Below are 12,163 nucleotides of genomic sequence, written 5' to 3' on the forward strand. Positions count from 1 at the left end.
ATGGTGGTCAAAAACTATACCAAGGTAAGTAACAGTTTTGGATGGACGGATCGCTGTATCTTGAATTTTTAGAGAAAGAAGTGATGGATTTCTGTGGGTCTTGGAGCGTTTGCGTGGCGGCAGAAATACTATGGCCTGTGTTTTCGAAGCATTTATGGTGAGGTTCCATTTATGACACCAGTGCGAAAAACGATTCATAGATTCTTGTAAGATGAGGTTGATATGGTTGATGGTGCGACCAAGTGCAAGGAAGGCTGTATCATCTGCATACTGGAAAGTATACACGTCGTCTGGAAGAGAAGGAAAATCGGAAACAAATAGTAAATACAGCAAAGGGGACAGAGCTGAGCCTTGTGGGACACCAGAATTTAGGAAGATAGGATGTGATAGATGATTGTTGATATTAACATATGTGATACGGCATGCCAAGAAGTGAAAAATGAAGCGAATGTAAGACATGGGCAATTTAAGCTTGATGAGTTTGAAAATAAGTGCAAGGTGCCAGACTTTATCGAATGCTTTTTCTAGGTCGAACAGAACAAGGCAGGATGGACGAACGGAATTATAGTGATTTGTAATGAGAGTGGTTAGACGTTGAAGCTGATCGTGAATGGAATAAGATGGGCGGAATCCGGCTTGAAAAGAAGGAATGAGATTACGTGCGTGGAGGTATGGATGAAGTCTGTTGACAAGGATGCGCTCAAGAATTTTGCTGAAAGTGGAAGTAAGTTGTATAGGTCGGTAGGAAGAGACTGCGCTAGGAGGTTTGTTTGGTTTCGGAAACATGAGGGTTTTGGACATCTTCCATTCAGCGGGGAAAAAGCCAGTTCTGAGAATAAAAGTGTAAATAGAGGCTAGAAGAAGAAGTAGAGAAATAGGACTTTCTTTGATATGACGATATGTGATGGAATCAAAACCAGGAGCAGAGTTTCGTTTATGCTGCACGACTGTTGTGATGTCTGTAACAGTGATTGGAGCTGTGAGTTCATGCTGCGGCAAAATATGATTCAGATTTGGTTGAAGGATAGGATGTGCGGTGTTGACATGATCGACTGGATGAGCAAAAATGTGGTCATGACGGGATGGTGTGAAGATGTCTTGTAGATAGTCAGCAAAGGCGTTTGCTTTAGCTTGGTCAGATGGTGCGTGACTGTTGTCGATGATGAGAGGATATGGGGTTTTGCTGTACTTGCCACAGAGTGCGTTGAGACGTTTCCAATAACGTGAAGGGTGTGCATTGTCAGTAAGGTTATTACAGGCTTTGATCCATTGACGGCGTTTGTATGCTTGAATGTAGTTTTTGACTGAACGTTGCAGTTGATGGTGAAGTTGAAGAGCTTCGGGGTTTCGTGTTCTTATGTATTCCCGATAAGCTTGCCGGGAACGTTTGATGTGAGTGAGGTAATGCGGAGGTAATTTAGGCTGATAAGGGGTGGAGCTGGTGGTGGGAATGAACAGTTCTGATGCATGGGTGATTTCTGAAGTGATCGTTTCAATATGTGTGTAAAGCTCCTCTGATGAAGTGGGAGGGTTCAAATGAGCTACGGCAGTGGTAAGATAGTTGCGATAATGATCCCAATCAGCTTTCTCGAAACGTGGAGTTCGAATTGGCGGAGGTGCATCGTGAGGTCGAGCATTTCCCATATGATATGAGAGCTTGATCGGGGCATGATCACTACCGAGTAGGTCCAGAACTGTAAGGGTGATCTTAGCAGCAAGTGTATTTGAAGTGATAGCAATGTCAGGTGTGGTATTTGATACGGGTCTAGTAGGAGTCGGAGGAATGTGGAGAATGCCAGTGGTGTGAGTGGTTATATGATCTGAGAATTGTATGCGTTCAACAGGAGTGCGACTATGATAGTTTATGTCAGCGAGGATGATATAATTTTTATAGGTGTGAGAGATGTGACTAAAAAATGCGAGTGGAATAGGATGACCTGGGCGAACGTAAATAGTAGCGAAGGTGATCATGATAGACTTGAAATATAAGGTAGTGATTATATGCTCTGGGAGGTGAGGAATGGAACAAATGTGATTGCGATGAGGTATGTGATTTCGAAAACCTATTGCTACGCCTCCATTTGCCCGTAATGCTGGTGCTGTGTTGTCGTGACGCACAAGCGTATAACGAGGAATGCTACATGAGGTGGTTTTCGTAAGAAATGTCTCGTTCAACAAGAAGGCTGAGATGTGTTCTTCAAGTAAAAGTGCTTCAAATAAAGTTTTATTCTTGGGCAGAGAGCGGATATTAAGGAAGAGAAAGACTAAATCCATAATGTACAGAGTTAGACGGCTGTTTCTTGAGGAGATGTATGGAAATGGACGTAGTTGTTCGTATAAGTGGCGTAGAAGTTAACGTTGAAAACAGATTTAGCGGCCTTGGTGAGTTGCTGTAGAATGTGATTGCGCTGAAAGGGATGGATGTTCTGTAAAGCGAGAGTTAAAAATTGAAGGAGTTGTTGAATGGTAACTGGATCGGTAGTTTGTTGGCTGGGAGGAGGTGAAGAGTCTGGGATACGGAGTGGAACTACTAAATGTGGGTGTTGTTGGTCAGGTTGTGGTTTATTCTTGCACTTATAGCTGTAGGCCGGATGTTGGTCGTGGCAGGTTGGACATTCGGGTGGCCGTTCGAGATTCCGACAAGTGCGTGTTTGATGAGGGCCTGCACAATAACCACAAACTGGTGGATTCTTGCAACTAGCTGTGCTATGATCACTGTAAGTTTGGCAATTTTCGCAACGCACAGGAAGAGGAGCAGGCGAGCGTGAGGGTTCGACCCTGTGCCGACGATAATAGATGTAAGCGCCAGTTGTAAGCAATGAATCTATTGTATTTTGTGAGGCAGTGAGTACACGTACCATATATGTAGGACCAGCATTATTACGTATACGCATGACTTTATGGATGGTGTGACCTGCGAGTTGGAGTTCTTCTTGTATCTCATTGTCAGAATAGGATGGGTCGACCCCTCGGATGACGACAGATAGGAAAGGTGGACGTCTAGGTGGCGGTGGTTGCTTCTGACGTGCAGAAGAAAGAGTGGTAATGGTAGCATTTTTACCAAAGATTTCGAAAGATGCCTTGTTCCTAACTGTGATGGCAAACTGTGGATCTGTGGATTTTAGGATATAACCATTTCTAGTTTTGACTACTTCTGTGAGTGGTATACTTGGAAGATATTTCCGAAGTTGTAGGGTAATGAACTTTTCGTTACTGAATTTAGTGTCGAAATGCTGGAGAAGGAAGGAGTGAAGTATAGGTTTAGGAGGTTGGTTTGTGATCGAGTGTTGAAATTGAGGAGTAACGGTAGTGCTTCTGTCTCCGGTTTCCATGTCTGAAGGTTCTGAAGTATTGTCTCTGTGTGGTTTCTTGGCCTGATGGTGAGGTTGTTTAATAGTTTCTGAATAGAGTTGCTGCTGCCTTGGAGACCTGGATCTAGTGGACACATTTGAAGCAGTGGATGCAGTTGAACTGCCCGACTGCGATCGCTGTCTAGTGCCCTTATCCTTTCTTTTGACCACTGTCGTGGTCGAAGCGGACGGAGTGACGAAAACAGGGGGTAAGCCAGAATGGCGTCCATTCCCCAAGGATCCAGTAGGAGCATCTGAATCTCCCATCCCAAGAAACCAGTGTGCTGGAATACCGTAACGCAGTACAATGAATATATGAGTGATGAAGTGGGAGTTGATGAAGATAATGAAGGTGGGACAACCCGTTTGGATAGTTGTCCAGGGGGGGACAGGTCCCCTGACTCGATCTGTAAAACCAGCTGCCCTTGGCTTGATGAGTCTGGCAGACGGTTTTCGAGAAAGAGGCAGTGAGAAAAGCCCAGGATGAGGAAAAGGAAGGATATAACAAAACTCGTCACCATGCAAGTGGTGGCGCTTCAGAGCAGAACTCTGGGAAAGTATGCCCTTGCCTGATTTTTTTTTTTTTTTTTTTTTTTTTTTTTATAGGCTAGCCATGGGCTAGCTACCTTTCAGAGGGCTACACCCTCTTTTAGGGAAGGGTAGTGAAAGGTATAGGAGAAGTGAGGAATTTATGGATGGGCTATGGGGTTTTATTGATATTTTTATTTAATCATCTTTTATTTGAGGTCTTTATGATCTTTTCGATCATAAACATACAGCAAGGTAGAAGGAACTTTATATGTTTATATAACTGTTAACAAAACGAAAAAATATAGTTAATGTAAGAATACAAAACAAAACATGACAAAAAAGAAATAAACTATCAAATTTGAAAGTATATAACAACGGAAGAATATAGTGAAGAAATGAACTCATAACAATATGCAATAAAGGAAAACTAACGAAATTGGAATATAAACTAACGCATAATTTGAAATTTAAGCACTGATGGAGATGAGAGATGAAGTGAGGTGCACTGGACGCCACAACACATTATGAGGACTGTTAGAAGGACAAATGCAGTTATCTTCTGCCTAGGGGCTGCTCTAGGCTAATGAAGACGTGGTGAGCCCTGTTAGTAATGATGGAATCACTGTGCACAAAATGATGGAAAAATATGAGGGAGATGAACATGCAGGCGATAGTCGTCAAGGAGTTGTCGATCGAGGTGGTCTGGTGGTATGGTGTAGCAGTATAATGTAAACAGAAGATGAAGTGGGGTATAATGGTATCTAGCGGGAGCAGAGTGAAGTGCAAGGTGATGCATTGTGTCAAAGAGAAGAGGTTGATGATGTGTGTAACGTTGAGTGATGAACTTTAAACGGAGTGCTTCAAGGTGATAGCGGAGAGTAGGAAATGAGATCAAGGAATAGAGATCACGAGTCGGACTTGGCAGAGAGATTCGGAAGGCAATGCGAAAAGCATGTCGTTCAAGAATGGCTAGTTTGTCATAGTAGGAAGAAGAAGCGGAAATCCAAGCCGGAAAGCCGTACGTAAGAACTGGTCTAAGAAAGACTTTGTAGGTGTTCAATACAACATTGGCTTGAAGACCCCAGGTAGTACCGGTTAGGCGTTTGAGCAAGTTCAGTCGGTTGTAGGCTTTGGTTTTGACACTTTGGAGGTGCGGTTTCCAGGTGAGATGTTGATCGAAGATAATGCCTAAGTATGTGACAGTGCGAGTTGGAGTGATGATTGTATCGTGGACAGTGAGCGATAGGAGGGAGGGATTGCGATGAACTTTGGTACGTTTTCGAGGTGGAACAAAAGTGATGGCTTGAGTTTTGGAGGAATTTATTTTGAGCTTCCATAGAGAACACCAGTGAGTGAAACGATTTATAGCGGCTTGTAATGAAATATTTATGGCTTGGATGGTTTTGCCTAGAGCAAGAAAAGCAGTGTCGTCAGCATACTGGAAGAGGTGAACGTCGGGAGGCAGCTGCGGAAAATCTGCAACGAACAGAATGTATAAGAGAGGGGAAAGAGCAGAGCCTTGAGGGACCCCACACATAAGAAAAATAGGATGTGAAAGCTGCTCATTAATAGCAATGTATGAGATACGACATGCTAGAAACTGGTAAATAATGCGAACATAGGTTAGCGGAAACTTAAATTTGATGAGCTTGAATATGAGTGCTATGTGCCAAACCTTGTCAAATGCTTTTTCGAGATCAAAGAGAAGAAGAACGGAGGGCTGAATGGAGTTGTAATGATTGGTGATAAGAGTTGTGAGGCGGAGTAGTTGATCGTTGATTGAAAATGATGGTCGGAAACCGGCTTGGTGTGATGGGAGTAGTTGGCGGTCAAGTAAATAGGGATGTAGGCGTTTGACAAGTATTCGTTCGAATATTTTGCTAAATGTAGACGTTAACTGTATGGGGCGATAGGATGAGACATTCGATGGAGGCTTATTAGGTTTGGGGAACATGAGTGTTTTTGATACTTTCCAGTCGGTAGGAAAAAATCCTGTTCGGAGTATAAACGTATATATAAATGCCAAAAGTGTCAGTAGTGCTAGAGGACTTTCTTTAATGTGTCTGTAAGTAATAGAATCGAAGCCAGGTGCAGTGTTTCGTTTTCGCTGGATGACAGATGAGATTTCGGCAACTGTGATAGGGCTAGTGAGAACATGGTCGGGAAGTGTATGAGTGATGTTCGGTTGCAAAGATCTAGTGTTAAGATTGATTTGATCGACTGGATGAGGCATGTCTGGGTTGTCCGACTCGGATGGAGTGAAAATTCCCTGCAGATAGTCAGCAAAGGCGTTTGCTTTATCTGTGTCTGAATGAAGTGGAGTATCATGTAGTAGAAGAGGGTATGGGGTCCTGGTGTGTTTACCACAGAGTGTATTGAAGCGCTTCCAGTACAGAGTAGGATGAGCTGTGTCTGAAAGATGATTGCAGGTTTTCACCCACTGACGTAATTTATAAGCCGAAATGTAGTTATGAACTTGTCTTTGGAGTTGACGATGAAGGCGTAGAGCTTCCGGATTGCGGGTGCGCAAGAATTCTCGATATGACTGACGTGAGCGGCGAACAATAGCCAGATATTGTGGTGGAAGTTTCGGCCGATATGGAGTGGATTCAGACTGTGGAATATATAGAGAGGAAGCCTGTTGAATTACAGTGGTGATTGTATCAACCTGGTGTGTGAGTTCATCTTCTGTAGTTGGGGATTCGTAATCTGCCAATGAGTTTGATATATAGGAGCGATACGATGACCAATCAGCTTTATCGTAACGTGGTGATAGACGTGGTGAAGGTGATGCTGTAGGAGAAGTAAGGCGGGAATGATAAATGAGCTTGATGGGCGCATGGTCGCTCCCCATTAAGTCCAAAACAGTTACTGTACAACGGGTGATAATAGTGTTGGAGACCAATGCTATATCCGGTGTAGTATTACTGATGGGACGAGTTGGGGACGGGAGGTCCAGCAGAGTGCCGCTGGTATTGACTGTGATGAAGTCCTTAAAGTAATCGATTTCTGCTTGAGAACGGCTATGAAGATTGATGTCGGCAAGAATAATAAAATGTTTATATGATTGAGAGATATGTGAAAAGAACTCATGCGGAATGGGAAGGCCGGGGCGGATGTAGATTGTGGCTAGGGTAAGAGCGATGTTTCCGAGCTCTAACCTATAATCTTAGCATTCAAACCTTTGATTTACGGTTATTTGTGATTTCACGTTTATAACAAAGACAAATATTTTTAAAAGAGTGTAGTTTAAATAAATTACTGAAATAAATATTTTTCACAAAGTTTATCCTTTTAAATTATTGTTCAAAGGCCTTTGCCTTTAGTAAGCCTTCTCCGAAATACATGCAAATGAATTGTGCTGCCATCTTTGGAGCTCTTTTAAAATACACATATATGTTTCTCGACAATGAGATCTCAGAAACTACAGGCTCTAGAAAGATGACGTTTTCACTGATCGATTCCAAATTTCATGTAGATTGTCCAGTTCTAATTGAATATTTAAAAAACATGGGCACTATTTCTTTAGTACATTTTTACGGGTACATTGGAAGTGTTGAACTTTCAAAAAAATAAAATAAAACATCACATCCTAATCATTACACATTCCAACACCACACTGTTGTATATAGCGGTTGTATATGTCTCCGGCATTTGTTTCATAGCCAAATAATAATGGAAAAGGAAGGATAACCATTTCCTGAAGGATGTCTATATTATCAGGCTGAATTTCTTTAAGGAGTTAGTTTATACTTAAACTTACGTCTTCCCGAAAATTTTATTTAACGTCTAGTTTTAACGTACAGGTTTTGAACTAATTCTCTGCTGTGTAACGTCACAATATAACCATCAATGCTAATTTTATGAGGACAATTCTGCCAGTGGGGTTTAGAATGTTACAACCTAGAGAACGCATCAAACGTCAGAAAATTGCAAAATGACACACACATTACAATGTGGCTAAACTCAGAAAGTGGCTATAGAAGTGAAAAGCATATGGCTAAAAAGCCACTATTGGCTCTTTGGAAATTATGTGACTAACGACGTTCTCAAAATGGCCAGATCTCGTCACAAAGTGGCTAAATTGGCAACCCTAGTCGCAATACGAAGCAACTTACGCACAACCATGCCATGGTACATGGGGTATGTGCCATTCACATTCCTCACATTCCAGTGAAGCATGTAAAAGTACCTTTCAAGTGTCAGAAATTCCTCGAAAGGCACGTACCTAGCGACACGTGCTATGCATATGAAATGTACATTTTTCAAGTACCAGGTACGTAAACGGTACATATGGAACTTAAATGGCACGTTCCTAGAATGTACCTGGTTGGGTGGGACACACGGTATTTGTCCATCACAAAGTCACTTGGCGCGAGATGGGATCAAGCCAAGGACTCCATGCACCAGGTGTAAACACTCTACCACTAAGCCACTCAGAGGCCCTTCAAAAAAAAAGTAATAATATTTAAAACATACAATACAGTACTATTCTAATTACTTAAAGCAAGATGTTTATTTTACGTATTTATCAACCTTGATTATAGAAATAAAAAATAATGTAAGCACCATTACTAATACAATCTAACATAAAGAAAATAGGCCTACTACGCATTGTGTTGAACAAACAGACAATGAGTTATCAAATAACGCCTACAACCGTATCTGTGGCGCCCTAGCTCTATATCCCAGTGTATTAAGGTCTTTCGTTCACGCTATCATACATTTGTGGGCTATGAAACAGATCTCGTCGTAAGTAGGCTATGCCTAGTAAAAAAAATGTAGGATCACCAATGGAATAAAAGCCTTGCGAGGCAATTAAAGACAGAAAAAAAAAACTATTCATTAATTATATATCCATGTTTATTATAAGCATTTAAAAAAAAATAAGAAAAATGGAACATAATTTTGTGTGTAATGAGATGTGAAAGCCAAGGATCTTTTCTACCTACAGTAGATTCAAATTAAGCCTATTACAGATTTCCTCGTAATCCCATAGAATGCAGTATTTATAAAAATGTAGTTCGTGAAAGACCAATGGATGGCAGCACAGAAAATATTTGCACTGTGAATAAAGATCTAGATGTTCTGCTACAAATGATATAAATATATTAAGTGTGTCGGAGGTAAATTATTACTGTATCTGAAATTTAATTATAATGTGACGATTGTTCTAACCAAAAATCTGCTTCAGATTTAAAATATTTTCAACACTCACTGTACGCTAATGTTGATAGTGGACCTAGGTTGTGAGTACCGTCATCGAACGTAACTCTGGTTTCCCTTCAAATCGTATAAATCTTTCGCCTTTTACTAAAGATTTCCGTGGAGGGGAACAAAAGATGAGTCTATAACTAATTTTTTTGAGTGGCTCAGTTAGCACTGAGCCCTAAAAACTATTTCAACATAGTACTAAATAAATAGCGAATGTAGGTTGTGTCTTCCTCTGATTTTTCTTCAACTCATACGTAGAGGTCTGTGCGGATCCGCAACATCTCTGTCCGCATCCGCAGATACTGAGGTAGCAAATATATATAACTTACATATTCTATAATACACGTAGTTTTCTGAATCAAACGAAACAATATATTATATCAGTTTCCTAGTGATCAAATACCAACTACGATAAATAAATTGCAATATAAACCGTGCAGATACAAATTAGAAATTAATGAACGATTTATGTACTTACGCAAGATCTTCAAATGCAGATATCGGACCAAAATAATGCCACGTAGGTAATATCCCCTCAATCGACTAATTTTAGAACACGTCACTAAGTTTTTAAACTTCATCATTACTCATAAAAAAAAGGGGACATTTGTTCTAAACACAAAGGCGAAATAGAAATAATCGTTATTAAGAAATAAACATTAATCACAGGACCGCGAACACATCCAAATATCCCGAACTGACACTAGCAGCAGTAATTGCACTAAATTAAAAAAAAAAAATGTGACGAAACTAACAACGCAATACAATGCATTCTTTCACGACAAGCTCCTTCGCGGCTAAGCGGTTAGCGTACGCGCCTTTGGCGTGGGAGACCCGGGTTCAATTCCCGGCGGGAGCTCATGTGATTCGGATTCCACGTTAATCAGTAGGTCCACGTCTCATATAACCTCGCTGCTAAATGCGACGTTAAACTCAAAATCAACTCAAGCTTTCACGACTACGCTTTTACTGAAACTAGAAGTGAAAATAACTTCGAATACAAATACGAAGTCTATACCGTTAATTTGGGAAGAGGCAATAGCGGAAGTTTAGAATTTACTGCTTTTCTTTGCAGCCCCCCACTCATTGTTGGACACATTTAGGGTGGGAGAAACAACGCATTGGTTGTTCTTTCTTTCTTTACCAGAGGCCCAGAACATACATACATATACACATACACACAAGAAGAAAGAGAGAGAGAAACAATTGCTGTTATAAAACTCCAATCCCTCGGAATGTTCATTGAGATCCGTGCACCTCTCCGAAAAGAGAAATCTGTGGGGTCGCAAATGTGCATTCAGTATCTGCTGTACTTCAAAGGAAACAGTGAAGAAGATTTTTTTTTTTTTTTTTTTAAGAGTGAGGGAGAGAGAAAGATGAGCGTATGATGTGACTTGTTTACTATTTCGGTGACCTACGCGCTTCTCCAGTTTGTCACAAAAGGCAAAGATAATTCTGCTGACCAGTTTTCAGTTTATATAAGGGGATGTGGGGTTTTTAATTAGGGTTTTGGTTCCTGACCTCTCAGGGTAGAAAAACTTTATTTGAAGACATTTCTTCCTCTTCAAGGCGAATGGTCTGAAAATTTTCAGCTTTATCAGAGGGGTTTTGGCGGCAATTATTTTTTTCTTTTTTACGGCAAATAGCGGTACTTGAGGAGTAGCGATGGGGCCTGTCGTTTCTTTCTGTTTAGGTCAGAGATGTCATTAACCTACAAAACGGCTGCTAAAAATATTGAAAACAGCAATAAAAGGACACTCTCTCGTGTCATTTTTTGTCCTTTTGCTGTCACTGAGTCACAAGCTTCAAACACACTTGTATTTTGATTTTAGTATTTTTCAACTGGTATTAAAACTTTTAATTCAAAACGAACTTTTCTAGTGCTCTTTCCACCATTATCAGAAAATTCACAGCATTTTTTTAGGTAGAAAAATGTAGGAAAATTTATCCGCTATCCGCATAGAAAAGAGATATATATCCGCATCCGCGCAGACTTCTACTCAAAGGCTATAATTATTTCGGGTTTTACTGAAGATTTCAGTGGAGGGGAACAAAATTCGCGAGGCTCAGTTTGCATTGAGCCCAATAATAATATTTAACATAGTAGTTGAGTAAACATCGAATAGTTACGGATTTCCTTTGGATTATTTTTAATCTTAAGTAATGTCCTTTTAAAGAAAGGTGGTAATGAAGAAAACAGATCAGCAACGTCATTTTAGATATTGCTTGGGGGCAAGACAACTCGATGTAATACATACCGATATTTTTCATTGGCATCTTATTGGTTAAAATTTATATAAATCTCAATCTTTGTGGAGTAATTGTCCTTCCTGGAGTACCAAATAACGTCCAAAGGGAAACCCACTCACATAATATATTTCTTCACCACAAAGCCTACTTTATGCAAGCAGGGATCGAACCATTGACCCAACGTAGCAGAGGTAATCTCTCTATTGCAAACTCCTCTTGCAATATACTTAGAATCAGTGGTGGAGCAATAGGATGATCAAGCCTTCCCCTTGGAAGCACTAGCAATGTCTCTACTAACCAGTGGCGTAGGGAAGGTGGTGCCCAGAGCCCCCCCCCCCCAAAAAAAAAAGAGGTCCGACAATGTACTTTGGTACTTTGATATTCGTAATTTTTTATATATTTTTATGTTTATATATTTTTTGTTTGTAATTTTTCTATATGTAGCTATAACAGCACTTCCCCCCCCTCCCCAAACACACATCCTGGCTACGTTACTGCTACTAACTAAATTATTGAAAAACGTAATTCAAGTCGCTAAATACTCTGTGCTATCACATATTTTAAACTACTCTTAATGTAATAAAAAGCAGGATAATTCAAACATTGCCAAAATATGAGTTTATAACAACAGAAAATAAACGTAATGTTCGTTATGAAACTATATTCGAATTCTTTTGTTTATAAACATAGTATTTAGAAATTCGGGGCATAATGCAGTCGTTTTGACGTATGATTAGCGTCATCCTACAGGTCTGACTACTGCAGGAAACATGTTAATCGAACTCTTTAAACCTCTCTTTCTTCTCACTAGCTAAAGT

General features: G+C 40.4%; 1 non-coding gene across 1 annotated transcript; it reads left to right on the top strand.

Moving 5' to 3' along the window:
- The first annotated feature begins 9,150 nt into the window (after positions 1-9,150).
- On the top strand, positions 9,151-9,270 carry LOC145693754 (U5 spliceosomal RNA). The gene has a single exon (XR_014132831.1). It is a non-coding gene; the product is annotated as a U5 spliceosomal RNA (small nuclear RNA).
- The last annotated feature ends 2,893 nt before the right edge of the window (positions 9,271-12,163 follow it).

Source organism: Thermobia domestica, chromosome 8, assembly GCF_964235325.1.
Source record: "Thermobia domestica chromosome 8, izTheDome1.hap1.1, whole genome shotgun sequence".
Taxonomy (NCBI): domain Eukaryota; kingdom Metazoa; phylum Arthropoda; class Insecta; order Zygentoma; family Lepismatidae; genus Thermobia; species Thermobia domestica.